This window comes from Pristiophorus japonicus, chromosome 21, assembly GCF_044704955.1.
Source record: "Pristiophorus japonicus isolate sPriJap1 chromosome 21, sPriJap1.hap1, whole genome shotgun sequence".
Lineage (NCBI taxonomy): Eukaryota > Metazoa > Chordata > Chondrichthyes > Pristiophoridae > Pristiophorus > Pristiophorus japonicus.
The window spans coordinates 2,590,249-2,614,484 of record NC_091997.1 but is presented as its reverse complement, the minus strand read 5'-3'; the positions used below and the strand labels follow the sequence as shown (position 1 = coordinate 2,614,484).

At 46.8% G+C, this 24,236-nt stretch overlaps 1 protein-coding gene across 1 annotated transcript in view; it reads right to left on the bottom strand.

The window, feature by feature from the left end:
* The window catches only part of LOC139233582 (gap junction delta-3 protein-like), a 71,366-nt gene that overhangs the window by 12,901 nt on the left and 34,229 nt on the right, over positions 1 to 24,236 (bottom strand). The window lies entirely within an intron of this gene.

The following is a 24,236-nucleotide window of genomic DNA, read 5'->3' as shown; positions in this document are numbered from 1 at the left end:
TTCGCTGAAACAGATTGAGAGAAAAAGAATCCGTATTAACAGTCACATAAGGTGTGCCACCAGAGGGCACTGCGATGGGAGACCTGAGGGTCACCTCCATCGATGTTCAGGGCCCAGTATAAAAGGCTGCCCACCATGCTTGAGCCTTACTCTGGAGTTCCAATAAATAGGACTAAGGTCACAACAGCTCAAGTACAATACTACTTGAGCTGTTGCCTCCCTGGTGCAAGGGTCAAGGATGTCTCTGCACGGCTGCAGGACATTTTGAAGAGGGAGGGTGAACAGCCAGTTGTCGTGGTGCATATAGGTACCAACGATGTAGGACCTCATCTCGTTTTTTACCTATAAGACGAATTTAAGGAGCGAGGAGTTAAATTAAAAAGTAGGATCTCAAAAGGTAGGAATCTCAGGAATGCTACCTGTGCCACGTGCTAGTCAGAATAGGAATTGCAGGGTAGCTCAGATGAATATGTGGCTTGAGGAGTGGTGCAGAAGGGAGGGATTTCTGGGACATTGGAACCGGTTCTGGGGGGAGGTGGGACCATTACAAACTGGACGGTCTGCACCTGGGCAGGACCGGAACCAATGTCCGAGGGGACTGTTTGCTCGTGCTGTTGGGGAGGGGTTAAACTAATATAACAGGGGGATGGGAACCTATGCAGGGAGACAGAGGGAAGTAGAATGGGGGCTGAAGCAAAAGATAGAAAGAAGGAAAGTAAAAGTGGAGGGCAGAGAAACCCAAGGCAAAAAGCAAAAATGGCCACATTACAGCAAAATTCTAAAGGGTAAAAATATGTTAAAAAGACAAGCCTGAAGGCTCTGTGCCTCAATGCAAGGAGTATTCGTAATAAGGTGGACGAATTAACTGCGCAGATAGCTGTTAATGGATATGATGTAATCAGCATCACGGAGACATGGATCCAGGGTGACCAAGGCTGGGAACTCAACATCCAGGGGTATTCAACATTCATAGAAACAAAGAAACATAGAAAAATAGGTGCAGGAGTAGGCCATTTGGCCCTTCGAGCCTGCACCACCATTCAAAAGATCATGGCTGATCATTCCCTTCGTACCCCTTTCCTGCTTTCTCTCTATACCCCTTGATCCCTTTAGCCGTAAGGGCCATATCTAACTCCTTCTTGAATATATCCAATGAACTGGCATCAACAACTCTCTGTGGTAGGGAATTCTACAGGTTAACAACTCTCTGAGTGAAGCGGTTTCTCCTCATCTCAGTCCTAAATGGCCTACCCCTTATCCTAAGACTGTGTCCCCTGGTTCTGGACTTCCCCATCATCGGGAACATTCTTCCCGCATCTAACCTGTCCAGTCCCATCAGAATCTTCTAAGTTTCTATAAGGCGGGAAATTGTGTTCGGGAAATTGATGGGAGTGAAGGCCAATAAATCCCCTGGGCCTGATAGTCTGCATCCCAGGGTACTTAAGGAAGTGGCCATAGAAATAGTGAATGCATTGGTGATCATTTGCCAACAGGCTATCGACTCTGGATAAGTTCCTATGGACTGGAGGGTAGCTAATGTAACACCACTTTTTAAAAAAGAAGGGCAAGAGAAAGCGGGTAATTATAGACCGGTTAGCCTGACATCAATAATGGGGAAAATGTTGGAATCAATTATTAAAGATGAAATAGCAGCGCATTTGGAAAGCAGTGACAGGATCGGTCCAAGTCAGTATGGATTTGTGAAAGGGAAATCATGCTTGACAAATCTTCTGGAATTTTTTGAGGATGTAACTAGCAGAGTGGACAAGGGAGAACCAGTGGATGTGGTGTATTTGGACAAAGGCTTTTGACAAGGTCCCACCAAGAGATTGGTGTGCAAAATCAAAGCACATGGTATTGGGGGTAATGTACCGATGTGGATAGAGAACTGGTTGGCAGACGGGAAGCAGAGAGTCGGGATAAACGGGTCCTTTTCAAAATGGCAGGCAGTGACTAGTGGAGTGCCGCAGGGCTCAGTGCTGGGACCCCAGCTTTTTACAATATATATTAATGATTTAGATGAAGGAATTGAGTGTAATATCTCCAAGTTTGCAGATGACACTAAGCTGGGTGGCGGTGTGAGCTGTGAAGAGGGCGCTAAAAGACTGCGGGTGACTTGGACAAGTTAGGTGAGTGGGCCAATGCATAGCAGATGCAGTATAATGTGGATAAATGAGAGGTTATCCACTTTGCTGGCAAAAACACGAAGGCAGAATATTATCTGAATGGCGGCAGATTAGGAAAAGGGGAGGTGCAACGAGACCTGGGTGTCATGGTACATCAGTCATTAAAAGTTGGCATGCAGGTACAGCAGGCGGTGAAGGCAGCAAATGGTATGTTGGCCTTCAAAGCTAGGGGATTTGGGTATAGGAGCAGGGAGGTCTTACTGCAGTTGTACAGGGCCTTGGTGAGGCCTCACCTGGAATAGTGTGTTCAGTTTTGGTCTCCTAATCTGAGGAAGGACGTTCTTGCTATTGAGGGAGTGCAGCGAAGGTTCACCAGACTGATTCCTGGGATGGCAGGACTGACATATGAGGAGAGACTGGATCGACTGGGCCTGTATTCACTGGAGTTTAGAAGGATGAGAGATGATCTCATAGAAACATATAAAATTCTGACTGGAGTGGACAGGTTAGATGCAGGAAGAATGTTCCCGATGTTGGGGAAGTCCAGAACCAGGGGATATAGTCTAAGGATAAGGGGTAAGCCATTTAGGACTCAGATGAGGAGAAATTTCTTCACTCAGAAAGTGGTTAACCTGTGGAATTCTCTGCCGTAGAGAGTTGTTGAGGCCAGTTCGTTGGATATATTCAAAAGGGAGTTAGATATGGTCCTTACGGCTAAAGGGATCAAGGGGTATGGAGAGAAAGCAGGAAAGGGGTACTGAGGTTGAATGATCAGCCATGATCTTATTCAATGGTGGTGCAGGCTCGAAGGGTCGAATGGCCTATCCCGCACCTATTTTCTATGTTTCTAGACCTCGTAGAGTCATTGATAAGAGTATTAAAGACATAACAACTGGCGACGAGATTACGAATTTAATGCAAAAATGACTACTGGTGCATTAGAAAAGTTCTGAGAGGGTGAAGATTGGGAAGCCTTTAACGGAGCGGCTCGATCAATATTTCGTAGCAAACGACCTGGTCGGCGATGATCTGGCCACGCTGGCAGATAAGCGCAGAGCTATCCTGTCGACCAGTTGTGGTGCCGCAGTCTACTGCCTCGTCAGGGACTTGCTTGTACCAGAGAAAACAACGACCAAGTCATACGAGGAGCTGAAAGTACTAATTCAGGACCAACTCAAACCGAAGGAAAGCATCCTCACGGCCAGGCATTGATTTTATACACACCGCCGCCCCGAGGGCCAGGAAAACAGAAAGTACGCTGCCAACCTCAGGAGATGGCAGGACCGTGTGAATTCGGCGCATCCCTCGTTGATGCGTTGCGGGACATCTTCATAATTGGCATCAATCATGAGGCCCTTCTTCACAGGCTTCTGTCTGCCGAAATCACCGTCACTCTGCACAGGCCATCAGCATCAGCCAGGCGTTCATGACCTCAAGCTGCAATTGCAAGCAGATGATGACTCACTCTCAGGACTCAAACCCGACAAGTAATGTAAATAGAATGGCGCCTTTCACAGGCAGAACTGATGAACGTGAATCTGCCCAGGGCAGAGCATACAGGTCCCCGAGTCCTTTAACTCAGAGTCCGCCGAGGGGTGCAAACGTAAGTCGAGTAGCAACATGCTGGTGTTGGGGAGGTAATCACAGGGCTCATCAGTGTAGATTCAGAGTCTATGTGTGCAAAAGCTGCAGCACAAAGGGCCACCTCCAGCAAATGTGCAAAAAAGAACTGTGACTCATCACGTGGAAGAGAAGTCAACAGATGGCTGCGGATTACGAGGAAATGGCTAGAGGGGCAGCTCAGTCCCAGGACGAAGTGTATGGAATATATGCCTGCACCACAGATTTTCCTCCAGTGATAATGGAAGTCGAGATAAATGGCGTTCCAGTCTTCATGGAAGTGGACACGGGGGCGAGAGTCTGTCAGTAATGAGCCAGGAAGCCTTTGAGAGGCTATAGAACGATCGAGCTGAACGACCCAAGCTGGTCCCGGTTCAGGCAAAGCTGCGCACCTACACCAAGGAACTGCTATCAGTTGTTGGGATACACTTACATCCGCACTACCATGATGGTGCGGTGCACAATTTACCATTGTGGATTGTTTCAGGTGATGGACCAATGCTACTTGGAAGAAGATGAATGGGGAAGATTCATTGGAACTGGGAAGACTTCATCCCTCCAGCGATCGAGGTCCCCCGTGCTTCGAGGCAGAGCAAGCCTCCACCATCGGTTGGACCAGGCATCGGAGAGCAGATCCGCGCAGCCCCTGAGGCACAGACCGCTCATCACGACTGTGTGACGATGAGCCGGCTGAGACGATCCGAAAGCACCTTCCCGGTTTCAGTGGCAGGACTCCTGGGGAGGAAGATTGGATCAGAGGGCGCCTTCCCAGCTTCAGTGGCAGAATCCCTGGGAAAGAAGATTACGGCAGTCGACATCATGGACAGGGAAAAGATGGCGTCCAAACCACGAGGTGCAGCGCTAATGGAGCAACGATACGTAGTTCCACGCAAGGAAGACGATTGGGGTAAAAGTAGTAAGGCCATTTAAAGGAGGCCAGCAACCCGCCATTTTTGAATGAACGGCTTGAAATTGGTAACCAATGTAAAAGTCCAGCTGTAACAAGCAATATGTTGTTGAGCGATGTCGGGTGCAAATTGCAATCAGCCAATGTAGTGGGCGAACACCTAACGGACGTATACAGGTCCAGCGGGCTACCCGATGCTGTAGCCTGCGTCCCCAGGACCAGAACAATGTATCATAGTGTCCCCACAGCTGACAGAAGTAGACAAGCCGCAGAGTAAACGATCCCCGGAGAGCAGAGGCACCGGTAGCGATACCCTGCCTCAGTTCGGTTTAACATTGCAGGCACCCGATGGCATGAACCGCCAGGGGCCAGAAACAGTAAACTGCGCCTATGCTCGCAGTCGGCTACCGTCGCCCACCGCCCGGGTGGAAAAGGCGCAGCCCACAAACCCACTCGTCACCACGGCAATGCCCAAGAACGAAGGGTCACCCGAAACGGCTCCTCCGAACGGGACCTGGACCAGCCAGGATCCCAAACCAGTGAGTGCTCACAATGGTACCCTCAAGGAAAGCGAGTCAGCAGTCCCCTGCGAACTGCTAGACAAGACGAGGCAGCCCCACCGTCACTTAGACGAAACGCTCCGTCGCTCAGACCGCTTCCCAGGGAGCAGCAGCGACACTGTGCAAACAAAAATGACAAGGAGGTCACAGACACATCAGCTGTCTTTGGGCCTGCCCGACACTAGGAGTAAAGGCAAGGGCCCCGAGCTCCGGCAACTCGAGCAAAATGAGCTCACCTCACCCACAGACCCACTAGCATGGGACGCTGCACCACCACCAGACGACCCGGATCACATCCAGCCGTGCTGGAACTAGACTATCCTTGTGTACCTGTACTGAGATACCTGGACTGATCATGTAAATGTACCACACAAAAAGAAACGCAACTGTAATCCACCCAAATGTACCAAGATGTAAATATAAAACCTATGTGATGAATTTGAATGCAACTTACATGTAATGGGCCATTAGCATGATCTGTGTGTAGGGAGGGGGGGGGGGGGAAAGAATGGAGTAGTCATGGACTCACAACCAGAAACCACAGGAACCTCCACTGGCAACAAATCTCATTACTCACCCACCCAAACTAGAAGTGACCCTCCAATGGTCAACCAGGAAGAGCAAAGCCCAGGTCACCATCAATGTACGAGTCAATTTGCATTAAAGACTTGGGGGGGAAGTGATGTCATGTATGTAGACTATGTATACTAACTGTATAGTCACATAATGTATGCCACCAGAGGGCACTGCGGTGGGAGACCTGGGGGTCACCTGTATAGGTGTGCAGGGCCCAGTATAAAAGGCTGCCCACCATGCTTGTGCCTCACTCTGGAGTTACAATAAATGGGACTAAGGTCACAACAGCTCAAGTACAATACTAGACCTCGTGGAGTCATTCATAAGAGTATTAAAGACAACAATTACAAAACGGAATGCATTCAGAGGCACTGGGCTAGCTCTGAATGTTAGGCTCGAGCTGATGGAAGAATAATTATGCGAACAACCTTCAAGCAAAAGCAGTTATGCTGCCAAGTAACTCCATTAAGAGGAGTTGGAGAAACGTTGGTTTAATAGAATTGAAGCTTGTAACCGTCAGGATAGACACAGATGATTAATGACAGTGGTTTGTGCAATCCCATTAAATATGCAGTTGTGTGTGTCTGCATGTTTGAAACATGGCGCAAGCTAGCATCGTGACCTAAGCCGCAGACAAACAGATCCGGCAGTGTGCCCATTCCCACGCATGCCTGGTGTGCTCCCAGCATACCTGCTCCCAAGAGTCATCCATGGAACTGCTGGGAGTTGCAATAGTTGTTTGCAGGGTTAGACTAATAGTTTTGGCTTGGCTCGAGTACAACAAAACTTGCATTTATATAGTGCTTTAACATAGTGTGAAAAGGACATGTGGTGCATCAAGTCCATTCCCACCAGAAACTATGCACAGTTTATATCATCCAGGAGTCTACCTAAACTATTTAATTCGAGCAGTGTTCTGCATAATTACATTACAAAAGGTCAATTAAGCACAACTTCTTACAATCTATTATATTTGAAAGCAGTTGCTTTCCTTTAAATTATGTTTTCATGGTTCCAGCAGCTCAGGAACCTCCTTGTTCCACAAAACAATCAAACACCTCCAACTGTACTTCTCCATCTAGTCCTCAATCCCATCCCTGACCAGATATATATCCAGGTCTTTTTTAATCACAACAATAACAAGGTCAGTTGCCCTAGAAGGACAAGGGCATTCGAACAGCATCACCTCCATGTTCCCCTCCAAGTCACACACCATCCTGACTTGGAATTATATTGCTCGTACCTTCATCGTTGCTGAGTTAAAATCCTAGAACTCCCTCCCTAACAGCACTGTGGGAGTACCTTCACCACACGGACTGCAGCGGTTCAAGGCAGCGGCTCACCACCACCTTCTCAAGGGGCAATTACGGATGGGCAATAAATGCTGGCCTTGCCAGCGATGCCCACAGCCCAGGAACGAATAAAAAACAAAGTTGGGAGCTGGTTGCCTCCCTCAGGAGGTTGAGTGTGTTGGGTCGAGTCCACATGGGGCAAATCTCCACCACCATGGGGGCTAATGGAGTTTGTTATAGTCTCAGGTTTTGTTTGAGCTTTTATTAATTTCAAACTCCTGTCCTTCAGCTCTGGGCACATTTACTTTACAGACAGTTACTTAGAATTACAGCACAGAAACAGGCTATTTGACCCAACTGGTTATCCTCCACACGAGCCTCATCCCCCCCTACTTCACCTAACCCCCATCAACATCTCCCTCATGTACTTAACCAGCTTCCCCTGAAATGCATCTATTCTAATCACCTCAACTACTCCATGTGGTAACAAGTTCCACATTCTAACCATTCTCTGGGGAAAGCTGTTACTCCAGAATTCCTTTGCCTTTTGGAATCTTATATTTATGACCTCTAGTTTTGGACTCACCCACAAGTGGAAACAATGCTATGTCTACCCTATCTAACCACTCCAGAATTTTAAAGACCTCGATCAGATCATCCCTCAGCCTTCTCTTTTCTGGAGAAGAGAGCCCCAGCCGGTTCAGTTTTTGCTGATATGGTATCGCCCTTGTAAATCTTTTTTGCAGCATCTCAGGTGTCTCTATATCCCTTTTTTTTAAATACGGAGACCAAAACTGTGCACAGTACTCCGTGTGTGGTTTAACTAAGGTTCGTTGAGGGATTGACCTCAAACGGCAGATGTATATTACTGATGTCAAGTGCACTCCCAAATTAAAAAAAGGAGCTGGTCCTTGCCAGCACAGACCCAGATTCTCGAGCATTGTATGATCTGCTTCAGACTGGGGAAGCCCTTTTAAGGCACGTTATATGTGCAGCTTTGCGTGTTTGAGACATGGTGCGAGTAAGCGTAATGAGCCCAGCACCCAGACACACACAGCCCCTGGCTACTTCCAGCATAGCGGTTCTATGTTTACACTTTATATAAATGGGATCGAGAAAGAAAAGATTTGGATTTATATAGCGCCTTTCACAATCTCAGCGCTTTACAGCCAATGAAGTGCTTCTGAAGGTGCACTCACTGTTGCAATGTAGGCAGCTAATTTGCACACAGCAAGATCCCACTAATAGCAATGGCCAGATCATCTTGTTTAGCTGTTGGTTGAGACTGACCTCGTGTGGCATTAAGGAAAACTTTACTTTTTAAATAATTTATCGGTGAGACGGAGATCCAACTTGCTTGCACACAGGTGGGAAAATGCCTCTCCCTCTTGCGAATCGGCTTCCAACAGGGAGAACAATTCTCAATATAATTCAAGGAGTGGTGCGGCTTTGCTGGGCTCCAGTCTCTGAGCTAAAAATGCATCAACTTGTTTAACGGACACACTATTCTTCTCGGCCATTTAAACCTCGTTAGTGCTTCCTCTAACCTTTACTCCGGTGAAAACAAGTTCACTTTTGTGTGTTTTTTGACATAATTTCAAGTCTCTTCCCCCCCCCCCCCCACCCCGCCCACAAGTCCCAGAATTATCCTAGCCACCTAGCCAATCTTCTCTGTACCACCTTCAAGATCTTTTTCAAGGTAGAGCGGCCAACATTCACATGATGCTCCAAATGTAGCCTCGCCAGCGATCTGTATAAGGTTAGCTTGTTTTGACTGCTAGTCAAATAACCTTGAAATGAATCCCAGAACACGTCTGCAGGAACACTCTCTGCATATCATGAGTGCAGGGCTCCTGTTCACCAACAGCGTTGGTTGTGAACCTCTTTCAGAGACATTTTTTTCTCCCTTATTTAGAAAAAGCCATTCGAGGCTTTTGAAATGAAAACAAATACATTCCACCCACATTAGAACAAGGTCCTGGCAGCCAAGCATTTTGAGGTGCTTGCTCTCATGAAATTTTCCATAACACAGCATCAAATCTGACATAGAGGGGGAAAAAAATGAGGAGATCTGGTGTCAGGGCGAGTGTTGATATTCGGAGTAAGAGTGATAGAGTGGTCTGCACTGGAGTGGCAGCGCAAGGGCTGGTGGCCACCACGTCCGACATGTCGAATTCCTTATTTTAGCTGTGCCATTATAGGAAGTTGTTGAGCAGAGTTCAGGAGGCAGTCACTCAAAGCACTCTCACTCACACACTTTAAGCTGTCGGTTTTCGAGCGTCGCTGACAGAGGTCAACAGCAGGTCATCTGTCTGCACTCTTCATTTTCTAGGGAAAGAAATGGAAGCTAAATACTAAAACCAACTGTAGGAGTCCATATAGACTCACTTCAACATTACACAAAAATCCAGATGATGTGGTTACATCAAATTCTAATATTTATGCGCAGTACATGTTCAAAAATATCTTGGTCGCTCCAACTAGAGATATACCATTACTAGTATTCTGCAGGGCAAATCGAGATGAAGAATGGAATATTCTATTGAAGACGGACAGTTACAAAAAAAGGGGGGGTTTACGGAAAACCCTAAACTTCCAAAACACCTTTGGCAAACTGACCAGTGAAGGGTCACCGTTTCAACTCAGAGGTTACAGTAAAACTCAGGAATGAACCAGATATTGGCTAAAGGTTGGAATAGTGGGTACTTGTTAAAGAGTTACGTTGGATTGGGGCAGGGAGGAAAGTGTCATGTTGTGTGCCTTACTATTTTCAATTTAATTCAACAACTTAGATTCAGAAGTTGTTCAGGAAACTGTTCACATTCTGTAGGGTTTTTCTGGAGGGTTGAATTACATAGAATGTACGGCACAGATTCTGCCTTTTGGTCTAACCAGTCCATGTTGGCATTTATGCTCCACTCAGGCCTCCTCCCATCCTTCGCCATCTAACTCAGCTTAACCCTCTATTCCCTTCTCCTTCACATGCTTATCTAGCTTCCCCTTAAATGCATCCAAACGATTCACCTCAACTACTCCCTGTGGTAGCAAGTTCCACATCATCACCACTCTCTGGGTAAAGAAGTTTCTTCTGAATTCCCTGTTTGATTTCTTGATGATTATATCTTGATGACCTCCCCATTTGCTCTTCCCCACAAGTGGAAACACTCTCTCTCTGTACCCACTCTATCATAACCTTTCATAATTTTAAAGACCTCTATTAGGTCACCCCTCAGCCTTCTCTTTTCAAGAGATCCAGCCCATTCATCCTTTATTCTGACGGGGTTAGATAGGTTAGATGCAGGAAGAATGTTCTCAATGTTGGGGAAGTCCAGAACCAGAGGTCACAGTCTAAGGATAAGGGGTAAGCCATTTAGGACCGAGATGCGGAGGAACTTCTTCACCCAGAGAGTGGTGAACCTGTGGAATTCTCTACCACAGAAAGTTGTTGAGGCCAATTCACTAAATATATTCAAAAAGGAGTTAGATGAGGTCCTTACTACTAGGGGGATCAAGGGGTATGGCGAGAAAGCAGGAATGGGGTACTGAAGTTGAATGTTCAGCCATGAACTCATTGAATGGCGGTGCAGGCTAGAAGGGCCGAATGGCCTACTCCTGCACCTATTTTCTATGTTTCTATGTATATAAGCTCCTTTAGATATAATCTCACTGTTTTGATATCATCCTTGTAAAAAAATTTTTGCACCATCTCCAGTGCCTCTATATCCTTTTGTAATATGAAGACCAGAACTGTGCACAGTATTCTAAGTGTACTCTTATATTTATGACCCTAGTTTTGAACTTGCCCACAAGTGGAAACATCTTCTCTACGTCTGCCCTGTCGAACCACTCCAGAAATTTAAGGACCTCTATTAGGTCATTCCTCAGCTTTCTCTTTGCTAAAGAGCCCCAACCTGTTCAGTCTTTCCTGTTACTTCTAACCTCTCAGTTCTTGCATCATCCTTCTCTACTTTTCAATTCTTTCCCTCTAGAAATAAACCCTAGTGCTTGGCTTGCTTTTTTTAAATGGCCTTATTAATCTGTGTTGCTACTTTTAGTGATTTGTGTATTTGTACTTCCAGATTGCTTTGCTCCTCGATGAGCAGGGGTATGGTAGCATAGTGGGTATGGTACTGGATGAATAATCCAGACAACACAAGTTCAAATCCCACTATGGCAGTTTGAGAAAAGTAACCATGATGCTGTCGGATTGTTGTAAAAACCCAATTGGTTCACTAATGTCCTTTCGGTAAGGAAGCCTGCCATCCTTGCATGGTCTGGCTTCTATGTAACTCCAGTGTGATTAACTCTGAAGTGGCCTAGCAAGCCACCTTGTCAAGGGCAACTAGGGAGGGGCAATAAATAACTTCCTTCTGAGCGACACCCACATCTTGAGAATAATAATAAAAAAAAGCTAAAATGGGCTGAATGGCCTTTTAAAAAACTTTTATTGACCATCTCTTCCTGGATATATCATTTTTTAAATATATTGTTCCCAGTATGATTTTATTTGGGCTATATAAATATTTTTGTGCTTTCTGGTGGCATGCTAGAGGAGAGAAAGCTAGCAGTACAGACCACACCAGACGTTCTCTCCATCAGATAAACAATACTGAGATCCTGAGATGAGAGGAGAACATTATGGGCTAGAAAGTTTGATCATAGCTGGGTGGGGGGAAAAAAAATAATTGAAAGGGGGAAAAGCAAGACCCCAGACACAGAATGGTCCACCGATCAGAGATAATATTATTTCCATTTGGTAATATTAGCAAACAGCACGTATAATTATAAAGAAAGTTTTTCCACTTTACACTTCTGCTCATTTTGTCCTTAAAAGTGAATGAAGAAAGTTAGACCCCCCCCCTATTGCCTCATTTCTATGGCAGTCTGGGCCTGGAGGTAGTTTCATTGACCCCGGAGCAAGGCACTGCTCCTGGCGAACATAAATTTATGCTATTGATACCTGCCACTAAAGCCACCATTTTATTCTTGCTAAAGCCAAACTCTCAACAAAACCCATACAACCTAGCAATGTATTTTTAGGAACATAGGGACAGGAGTAGTCCATTCAGCCCCTCAAGCCTGTTCCACAATTCAATTAGACCATGGCTGACCTGTATCTCAACTCCATCTCGGTCTACCCACCTTGGTTCTGTAACCCTTAATACCCACACACAGCCCATACTGCCTTGCAATGTTGTTTTAGCACTGCTGATCTGCACAGTTCCTTTTGATATCTACACAAGCTTTTACCTTGCATAAGTTTTTATATCTATGTGATGGTAAGGCCACATTTATTGCCCATTCCCATTCATGATTGCCATGAGAAGATGGTGGTGATTGTTTGTAATAGTCAACCATGTAGTGTGGGACTGGAGTCACATGTAGACCAGACTGGTTTTGTTTATAATCCAACAGATTTTATGGTAATTTTTCTCCCTCGGTCAAATTTGAACTCCTGACCTCTGAGTTGCCAGTCCAGTAGCTTAACCCAGTGTTTCTCCAACTGGGGTCCGTGGAGACTTGCCATGAACAGAGGTAATTTCAAGCCTGCAGCTCTGTATAAAACCGACACGGATCCAGTTCTTGTGAAACATTCTCAACGACTGGGCCTGCCTCCTCACAGAGGCCCACAGCTCTCACTCGCTTTGCAGCTGGTGCTCCCTGCTGGGCGAGTCGATTCCTCTCCCTGGCACTGCGACCCTGTGCCATCCTCCCGACACGTGATCAGAGCACCGGCGAGGCTGTTCAAACACGTGGCTGAATGTGTTCACACAAACACGTATAACCCCACAGTGCCGCTGTTACAGAGCCTGCCAGTGGGACAGTATGGCGGGGAGGTGTGCTTCCAGCAGCATCCCAGCATGTGCTAGTGCCCTCACTCCCCTTGGCCAGCCCGCTGAAGGCTTTAAAAGTTGTCCAGCGCTAAGTGGCTACCAGTGGCCATCTGTTGCTGCGGAGTGAGATGGGTATGCATGAAGCAGGCCTACCCATCTCACTGATATCTGTAAGTAAATACCTGTTTTCTTAAAAGCATTATTAAAACACTTTACATGTAGCACTTTCTTCTTATGAGTATTATTTAGTATTATAATTTAGATGGGGAGGGGGGGTCCATGATTACTAATCCATTTGAAAAGAGGTCCTTCAATCAAAAATGTTTGAGAACCACTGACTGACCCAATACAGTATGTTCCTGTGCTGTCAATAACACATGCAAGCATAAAACACCCATCCTCCAAATAACCGATGGTAGCACATATCCAGTCTTTTGTCAGTGTCAGCTGTGGCTCAGTGGGCAGCACACTTGCCTCTGAGTCAGAAGGTTGTGGGTTCAAGTCCCACTCCAGGGACTTGAGCACAAAAAAAATCTAGGCTGACACTCCAATGCAGTGCTGAGGGAGTGCTGCAGTGTTGGAAGTGCTGTCTTTTGGATGAAACATTAAACTGAGGACCCGTCTGTTCTCTCAAGTGGGTAAAAGATCCCATGGCATTACTTTGAAGAAGAGCAGGGGCGTTATCCCTGGTGTCCTGGCCAATATTTATCCCTCAACCAACATCACAAAAAAAATTATCTGGTCAACATCATATTGCTGTTTGTGGGAGCTTGCTTGTGCACAAATTGGCTTCCGCGTTTCCTACATTACAACAGTGACTACACTCCAAAAGTACTTCATTGGCTGTAAAACGCTTTGCGATGTCCGGTGGTCGTGAAAGGCGCTATATAAATCCAAGTCTTTTTTGTAGGTCTTGCTATCTGCTCGGTAAATGCACTGAGCCAAGATGCCCAAGAGGCAATCTTCATGTTCCAGAGCGGTCCGCCTGCAGGAGACAGACTTGAGATATAGAAATGGGGGCAGTCAGACGGAGATTATTTTGGAGTTGCTCTCCCAGCACTTGGCCCACACAAGCCTCAGCTGCTTTTATGTTCTGCTTTGTGCTGGCTGCTAATGCACGGGTCTCGCACAACCAGCAGCAACTTCAAAGCTGAGGACCAGTGGCCGTGACTCCCCAGCCAGGAGAGCGAATCCGGCAAGTTTACTTTTCGGTGTTGCTGGACCAATATTGCGTCACCCAGACTCCGTGTCACGGCACAGCCAGGCAGAAAACCGGCAAGAGAAGACATATGGAAAACCATCACCTTCAGCCATCAGGGAATAATTTCCTCCTGGTCTATTCTGTGAATTGCAGACACAGTCAGACTACACTCACTTGGAAGATTTATTTTGTTTAGCCATACTGACGAAGTTTAGTCGGGAATGTGGAATGTTTCCCGATGATTCTCCAGTTGACTGGGTTTTACAGCTTCACAATCTTTTCCAATGCAAACCATTCAAGAGCGAATGACCCAGAACGCCATTGACCCTGCGGAAATTTGCATTTCTCCCTTTCTGTGATTTATGAGTTTGTGAAAAAGCTTTAGGAGCAACAAGAACAAAAATGTGGGTTTTCAGACCAGTCTAACTGGAATGACAATCAGCCTACCGTTAATTCAGTGTTTGACAACCCTAACTTTAGGCTTTAAAGCTGCTTTCTTTCCCTGCTCCCCAGCAGCAGGCAGTGACTCATACTGACGTACATATACGCAGACACTCGTATCCGTCACCCAACTGGTTATTCTTCATGTACAAAGCTTGACACAGGCCGTTTAACGGACAGATTCCCTCAATACTGCACTAACACCAGTCGACAATTTGTGCTCTGAGTGGGACTTGAACCCACAACCTTCTGACTCCGAGGCAAGAGTGCTCGCACTGAGCCACAGCTGACAAAGAGGGAACCAATGCTGCTTAACACACTTTTATCACCAGGGCAGCTAGTTCTCACCTTGCTCAAGGTTTTTTTAAAAAATCCATTATTTGTAGTTCTCAATACAGAGCAAGTGCAGCCCATATGGTCATACCGACAAATTAAACGATAGCTATGCTGTGATTTAAATAACAAACTATTAAAACACATTATTATTCCTCATCCCTCCGGAGGGTATTCAAACCAAAATAAAATGAGGACGGGGAGTGAAACATAGAAAATAGGTGCAGGAGTAGGCCATTCAGCCCTTCTAGCCTGCACCGCCATTCAATGAGTTCATGGCTGAACATGCAACTTCAGTACCCCATTCCTGCTTTCTCGCCATACCCCTTGATCCCCCTAGTAGTAAGGACTTCATCTAACTCCCTTTTGAATATATTTAGTGAATTGGCCTCAACTACTTTCTGCGGTAGAGAATTCCACAGGTTCACCACTCTCTGGGTGAAGAAGTTTCTCCTCATCTCGGTCCTAAATGGCTTACCCCTTATCCTTGGACTGTGACCCCTGGTTCTGGACTTCCCCAACATTGGGAACATTCTTCCTGCATCTAACCTGTCTAAACCCGTCAGAATTTTAAACGTTTCTGAGGTCCCCTCTCATTCTTCTGAACTCCAGTGAATACAAGCCCAGTTGATCCAGTCTTTCTTGATAGGTCAGTCCCACCATCCCGTAATCAGTCTGGTGAATCTTCGCTGCACTCCCTCAATAGCAAGAATGTCCTTCCTCAAGTTAGGAGACCAAAACTGTACACAATACTCCAGGTGTGTCCTCACCAAGGCCCTGTACAACTGTAGTAACACCTCCCTGCCCCTGTACTCAAATCCCCTCACTATGAAGGCCAACATGCCATTTACTTTCTTAAACGCCTGCTGTACCTGCATGCTAACCTTCAATGACTGATGTACCATGACACCCAGGTCTCGTTGCACCTTCCCTTTTCCTAATCTGTCACCATTCAGATAATAGTCTGTCTCTCTGTTTTTACCACCAAAGTGGATAACCTCACATTTATCCACAGTATACTTCATCTGCCATGCATTTGCCCACTCACCTAACCTATCCAAGTCGCTCTGCAGCCTCACAGCATCCTCCTCGCAGCTCTATCACCTGGTTTTAAATCCAGCCTTTGGTGCTTTTATATTATAGAAGTGCACCCATTGGGAGACGCATGCTTCTCCCTCCATCTCCGGAGTATAAATGCCCTGATGCCCGGGGAACTGACTGCATCGCAGACTCCGGCCAGTGAATTTAAGTGAGTTGGTTCCAGTGGAGAGCCAGCGATAAGGGGCACGGATGGTGTAGACTTTCCCACCATGCGCTTCTGGGAGCTCAGTTCCACACCGGGAGAACCAATAATGTTTAAAATCAGTGCCATCCCAGCAAGATCACGTACCCATGGACAGTGAGAGCATCGGACACGTTTGCACACAGTTGTGTCCCCACTCACAACAGAGCTGTCATGGAGGAGCACAAGTGGAGGGGCATCATTCCTCTCCCCAACCTTTTTTCACTTGACTATGACTCCTTACCTCTCTCCCTTCAATTTAATCCTCCCCGACCCCTCCTAGTTCTCCCCAGCAACATTAACAATGGTGGCTAAAAAGGGAGGGAAGTGGGTGTGACTTGTTCCCAGGTTTCCACTACAATTGCACTTAACCAAGCACCAGATGTGCAAGCACACATTTGTAATGACCCTGCCTCATTACCCACTGCGCTCATGTGACCTCCACTCCTCCCAGTGCTGCCCCCGAGATCTGGTGCCCAGCACCCATCGGCACAGGTCCCACCACTCTACTGCACCATTTCTGTGATCCCATACCACTTTGCCACTGTCATGCACTGATTTCAAGTCATTTGTATCCAGCCAGACACAGACTTAACCCGAGGTGTCAGCCCTGGCCCAGTGGCAGCGCTCTCACCGGAGTGCTATTGAGGCAGTGCAGCGAAGGTTCAAAAGACTGATTCCAGGGATGGTTGGACTGACATATGAGGAGAGACTGGATCAACTGGGCCTTTATACACTGGAGTTTAGAAGGATGAGAGGGGATCTCATAGAAACATAAAAGATTCTGACAGGACTGGACAAGTTAGATGCGGGAAGAATGTTCCCGATGTTGGGAAAGTCCAGAACCGGGGGACACAACCTTAGGATAAGGGGCAGGCCATTTAGGACCGAGATGAGGAGAAACTTCTTCACTCAGAGAGTTGTTAACATGTGGAATTCCCTGCCACAGAGAGTTGTTGATGCCAGTTCAATGGATATATTCAAGAGGATGTTAGATATGGCCCTTATGGCTAAGGGGATCAAGGGGTATGGAGAGAAAGGTGGAAAGGGGTACTGAGGGAATGATCAGCCATGATCTTATTGAATGGTGGTGCAGGCTCGAAGGGCCGAATGGCCTACTCCTGCACCTATTTTCTATGTTTCGATGAGTCAGAAGGTTGTGGTTGCAAGTCCCACTCTGAGCACAACATTTCGGCTGACACTCCCAGTGGATGCAGATAGGATGTTCCCACTGATGGGGGAGACTAGAACTAGAGGGCATGATCTTAGAATAAGGGGCCACCTATTTAAAACAGAGATGAGGAGAAATTTCTTCTGAGCGTTGTAAATCTGTGGAATTCACTGCCTCAGAGACCTGTGGAAGCCGGGACATTGTTGGAGGAGCCACCCGAGATGGTGGAAGTAAAAGATTCCATAGTACTATTTTGAAGAAGAGCAAGGGAGTTCCTCCTGATGTGCTGGCCAATATTTATCCCTTAATCAGCATTGTCATGTATGTAGACCAGGTATACTAACTGTATAGTCACATAAGGTATGCCATCAGAGGGCACTGCGGTGGGAGACCTGAGGGTCACCTGCATAGGTGTGCAGGGCCCAGTATAAAAGGCTGCCCACCATGCTTGTGCCTTACTCTGGAGTTACAGTCAATGGGATTAAGGTCACAACAGCTCAAGTACAATACTAGACCTCGTGGAGTCATTCATAAGAGTATTAAAGACATAACAAACATAGCTAAACAATAAAAGTTTATCTGGTTATCTGGTATTGGTGAGGCCACACCTGGAATACTGCGTGCAGTTTTGGTTTCCATATTTAGGAAAGGATATACTTGCTTTGGAGGCAATTCAGAGAAGGTTCACTAGGTTGATTCCGGGGATGAGGGGGTTGACTTATGAGGAAAGTTAAGTAGGTTGGGCCTCTACTCATTGGAATTCAGAAGAATGAGAGGTGATCTTATCGAAACGTATAAGATTATGAGGGGGCTTGACAAGGTGGATGCAGAGAGGATGTTTCCACTGATGGGGGAAGACTAGAACTAGAGGGCATGATCTTAGAATAAGGGGCCGCCCATTTAAAACAGAGATGAGGAGAAATTTCTTCTCTGAGGGTTATAAATCTGGAATTTGCTGCCTCAGAGAGCTGTGGAAGCTGGGACATTGAATAAATTTAAGACAGAAATAGACAGTTTCTTAAACGATAAGGGAATAAGGGGTTATGGGGAGCGGGCGGGGAAGTGGAGCTGAGACCATGATCAGATCAGTCATGATCTTATTGAATGGCAGAGCAGGCTCGAGGGGCCGTATGGCCTGCTCCTGTTCCTATTTCTTATGTTCTTATGATCTCAGTGCTGTTTGTGGGAGCTTGCTGTGCGCAAATTGGCTGCTGTGTTCCCTACATTATAACAATGACTATACTTCGAAAATACATCATTGGCTGTCGAGCGCTTTGGGACGTGCCAAGGTCAAAAAAGGTGGTCTATAAATGCAAGTTCTTCTTTCTTTATGAATCAGAAGGAATGCCATTCACTGTACTGACCGGATTGGAATGGTATCAGTGCACAGAAAAATACTTTCACTTTACAAATACAATCAGGAAAATCATATGTATAATAAAAATATAGCAAAGGCCAACAAACCTGAACTCTAAAGGACCAAAGTTCTGATTGATAAACATTATCTGAACTAACCATATTCGAACCAGTGCAAATACACTAGCTACATTATCAAAATCAAATTTTGGTGGGCAAACTGAAAAACATTCTGAGGGACAGTATTAATCATTTGAAGAAGTACGGATTAATTAAGAATGATCAGGATTTGTTAAGGGAAGGTCGTGTCTGGCTAACTTGATTGAATTTTTTGAGGAGGTAACAAGGAGGGTCGATGATGCATTTGACATGGTCTACATGGATTTTAGCAAGGCTTTTGACAAGGTCCCACATAGCAGATGAGTCAAAAAAACAAAAAACCATGGGATCTAAGGGAAAGTGGCAAGTTGGATCCAAAACTGGCTCAGTGGCAGGAAGCAAAGGGTAATGGTCGACGGATGTTTTTATGATTGGAAGGCTGTTTCCAGTGGGGTTCCACAGGGCTCAGTACTCGGCTCCTTGCTTTTTGTGGTATATGTCAATGATTTAGATTACAATGCAGGGGGCATGATTAAGAAGTTTGCAGTTGATACAAAAATTGGCCGTGTGGTTGATAGTGAGGAAGAAAGCTGAAGACTGCAGGAAGATCTCAGAGGACTGGTCAGGTGGGCAGACAAGTTACAAATGGAATTCAATCTGGAGTTGTGTGCATTTGGGGAGGGCTATCAAGACAAGGGAATACAGAATAAATGGTAGGATACTGAAGTGTAGAAGGACCTTGGAGTACATGCCAACAGATCCCTGAGGTAGCAGGACAGGTAGATAAGGTGATTACGGCGGCATATGGGATACTTTCCTTTATCAGTCGAGGCACAGAATATAAGAGCAAGGAGGTTATGCTTGAACTCTATAAAACACTAGTTAGGCCACAGCTGGAGCACTGTGTACAGTTCTGGTCACCACATTACAGGAAAGATGTGATTGCACTAGAGAGGGTAGAGAGGAGATTTATGAGGATGTTGCCAGGACTGGAGAATTTTAGCAATGAAGAAAGATTGGAATGGTTGGGGTTGTTTTCTTTGGAACAGAGGAGGCTGAGGGGAGATTTAATTGAGATCTTAAAAATTATGAGGAGCCTAGATAGAGTAGATAGGAAGGACCTATTTCCCTTAGCAGAGAGGTCAATAACCAGGGGGCATCAATTTAAAGTAATTTGTAGAAGGATTAGAGGGGCATTGAAGAAAATTCTTTTCTCCCAGAGGGTGGTGGGGTCTGAAACACACTGTCTGAAAGGGTGGTAGAGACATAAATCCTCATTGCATTTAAAAAGTACTTGGATGTGCACTAGAAGTGCTGAAACCTACAAGGCTACAGACAAAGAGCTGGAAAGTGGGATTAGGCTGTATAGCCCACTTTCGCCGGCGTGGACACGATGGGCCAAATGCAATATTCTCTCTCATTTTAAATTTGGGCCCATTCAAAGTGTTGCTCATGCAAAAACTTTTACATTGGAAAAGTTGGTCCCGGGCTGCGTGGGACTGGCAGACAGCTGTGCGATCGCACAGCATAGAGGGAACGTTGATCGAATGGCCTCCTTCTGTGCCATAAACTTCTATGATTCTATGACAATTAAAATATTTGGATGAAACACAGCCACTTTAATGCTCGTTGTGCACAGAGACGTCTCACTGTGCTTTATAGATTGGTAGACAGTGAGTAAACTGAGGGGTGTGCAGATAGGAAGAGGGTCACCCAATAGGAGGTGTACTATACCATCCTAATCTCTCGCCAACCTTCCTGGCCAAACATGCCCACTGAGACACAATCTTGCCAATCTCCTCCCCGTCCAACTCACTCCCCCTCCAGCGCTGACCCTGTGGATGCTGGCACTGGGTCAACTATCACTGACCCTCTCCGCATCTCCCTCCAGAACGTCCGTTTGCTTGTGAACAAGGCCCTTCATATCCATGAGCTTATTGTGGATGATTGCATCGACATCAAGGTCCTGACGGAAACTTGGCTGAGTGATGATGACACCTTACCCTTAAATGATCCCTCCCCTCCTGGCTATACCTTCCACCACTTGCCCCCCTCAGATCGCCGTGGTGACGGTGTGGCTCTCATCACCAAATCACACCGTGGTCTGTGCCCCTACTCCTCCGGCACTTTCACCTCCTTTGAGCATCTCACCTTATTCCACCCCTCTCACCTCATTTAAAATTCTCCTTCTCTAGCACCCAAGTACCATAAAAATGTAATTAACGAGATATCTTCAATGCTTTCCTCCCTCAGCCTTTGCACCGAGTGATTACTCACCCTTGGTGATTTCAACCTCCATCTCAATTCATCATGCTCTCTGTCCTCTGAGTTCACTACCCTCCTATCCTCCCTTAATCTCTCCCTCCGTGTAAACACCCCAACCCATATTCACGGCCACCCCTCAACCTAGCCATCTCTCAAGGCCTCGCTACTCCCATTGTGTCAATCGCAGATGAGGCCATCTCTGACCAATTCCCCGTATCGCTCTCCACCAACATTATCAGATCCTGCTCTCGTCTGTCAAAATCGCTCACTATTTAGAATCATTCCTGAATGCAAAGATAAACCCCGAATTCCATTCTCCACTGCTAAACATCTTATTAAACCCCTCGCCCTGTCACCTCCACCCTCACCTCTGACAAGTGTGAGGAGCTCATGGACTTCATTGTCTCCAAGATTGCGACTATCCGTTCAGCTGCCTCTGCCACTTCCCTTCCATTCCCTAGGTTCCTCTCAGGTTCACCCCCTGCCCTAGCCCTGAACTTATGTCTTTCTCCAGTTTCTCTCTGATCTCCCCTCATGACTTTTCCACACTCAGCTTGTCCATGAGACACACTTCCTGCTCACTTGAACCTATTCCCACCAAACTGTTGACCACCCAACTTCCTTTCCTGGCTCCAGTTAGCAGACATTGTTAACTGTAAAGTCCTGTCCCCTCAGTACAGATTCACACGAGGCATGTAGTTAAGTCAAGGTCACTCTGGACCTGCACCTTTATTTCACAGCTCTGGAATGCTGCACTTGCCTGAGACCTGACCTTATATACCTGTCTCTTGCAAGTGTATCCCTGGTGGTAAGGTATGCTGGTGGTTACAGGTCATATCTTATTACAGTCATGTATAGCATGTTAGGATACAGTTATATATAATAATGTAAGATACATGACATCACCTTCCCCCAAGGTCTTATTGTCTTTATAGGTTCAGTCTCTCAGGTGGTCTACGCTCTCGCGTGGAGCGTCTGAGTTGTGGTTCAGTTGTTTGCCTTGGTGTCTGTTTTTCTTTGGGTGTGGTTGCTGGTATCTCGCCTGGGCTGTCTGTTTCGATTGGTGTGATTGTTGTTGACTCGCCTGGGCTGTCTGTTGGAATTGCTCTTTCCTCAAGTTGTTCCCTCTGTCTGTCCACCAGGTATGGTGCGAGTTCCACATTGTAGTCTGCCTCTGGTTCCGCAGTGTTGTTGGTAAATCTGCTTTTGACTTGGTCTACATGCCTCCGGCAGGTTTTGCCATTGTCCATTTGTACTACCAGTAGCCCGTTTCCTTCCTTGCCTGTTACTGTCCCTGCAATCCATTTGGGATCCCTGCCATAGTTTAGTACAAACACTTTGTCCCTTATCTCATTCCATGTCCCCCTCGAATTTCTGTCATGGTACTCAGTCAGCTTACGGCGCTTTGCCTCAACGATTTTGTGCATATCTGGGAGGATTAATGAGAGCCTTGTTTATAAAGTCCTTTTCATCAACAGTTGCGTGGAGGTGATCTCAGTCAGTGAGTGCGGACGAGATCTGTGTGCCAGCAGCAGTCGCGACAGGCGACCCTGCAGCATGGGACCTTGGATTTTAAGCATGCCTTGTTTAATGATTTGCACTGCTTTCTCCACCTGGCCGTTGGAGGCCGGCTTGAACGGTGCTGTCTTGACGTGATTTATGCCATGGTCAATTATAAAGTCTTGGAATTCTGCGCTGGTGAAGCATGGACCATTGTCACTGACCAATATTGTCAGAGATTCCGTGCGTTGCAAACATGGTTGCGAGACTCTCCACAGTGGTGGAGGTTGTGCTCAAGTTTAAAATGGTGCATTCGATCCACTTTGAAAATGCATCTACAACTACGAGGAACATTTTGCCCATGAATGGGCCCGCATAGTCTATGTGCACTCGCGACCACGGTTTGGTAGGCCAGGGGCTCAGTGGAGCCTCCCTGGGGGCATTGCTGAGTTGGGCACAAATGGTGCACCTTCGGACGCAGAGCTCCAAGTCCGCGTCAATACCAGGCCACCAGACGAGGGATCTGGTTATGGCCTTCACGAGAACAATCCCCGGGTGCTCGCGGTGGAGCTCCCGGACAAATGCCTCTCTGCCTCGCAGAGGCATGACTACTCGGCTGCCCCACATCAGGCAGTCTGCTTGTAGTGATAGCTCATGCATGCGCCTGTGAAAGGGTTTTAATTCCTGGGGGCAGGCATCGCGAGCCTCTGCCCATTCACCGGTTAGGACACATCTTTTTACTAAGGATAACGTGGGGTCGCTGGCCGTCCAGGCTCTGATTTGGCGAGCCGTCATGGGCAAACCTGTGGACTCAAAGGCATTGATTGCCATGACTATCTCACAGTCCTGTTCGTCAGACCCTTCCGTGGTCGCCAGGGGTAGCCTGCTGAGTGCGTCGGCACAGTTGTCTGTGTCTGGTCTGTACCTTATGGTATAGTCGTAGGACGCCAGCATGAGTGCCCACCGTTGAATTCGCGCCGAAGCGTTGGCGTTTATTGCCTTGCTCTCGGATAGGAGCGACGTGAGGGGCTTGTGGTCGGTTTCTAATGCGAACTTGGCCCCGAAAAGGTATTGGTGCATCTTTTTGACACCGTACACGCACGCGAGCGCCTCCTTCGCCACCATTCCGTACCCGTGCTCCGCCCGCGAAAGTGACCTGGAGGCATAAGCTATGGGTTGTAATTTGCCCGCACTATTGACATGTTGCAAAACGCACCCGACCCCATACGCTGACGCATCGCATGTGAGAACTAGCTTTTTACCTGGGTCAAAGAAAGTCAAAACACTGTTGGAACACAGAAGGTTGCGTGCCTTATTGAAGGCGCGTTCCTGGGCGTCCCCCCAAAACCAATCGCACCCCTTCCTGAGTAGCACGTGGAGAGGCTCCAGCAGTGTGCTCAAGTTCTGCATAAAGTTCCCAAAGTAATTGTGTAGCCCGAGAAAGGCGCGCAGTTCTGAAACATTCCGGGGCCTGGGTGCCAGGCGAATTGCTTCTGTTTTGGACTCTGTTGGGCGGATTCCATCAGCGGCAATCCTTCTGCCCAAAAATTAAATCTCGGATGCGAGAAACAGGCACTTGGATTTCTTGACTCGTAGGCCTACCCGATCCAACCGCTTTAGTACTTCCTCCAAATTACGGAGATGGGAGTCGGTGTCCCTGCCCGTGATAAGTA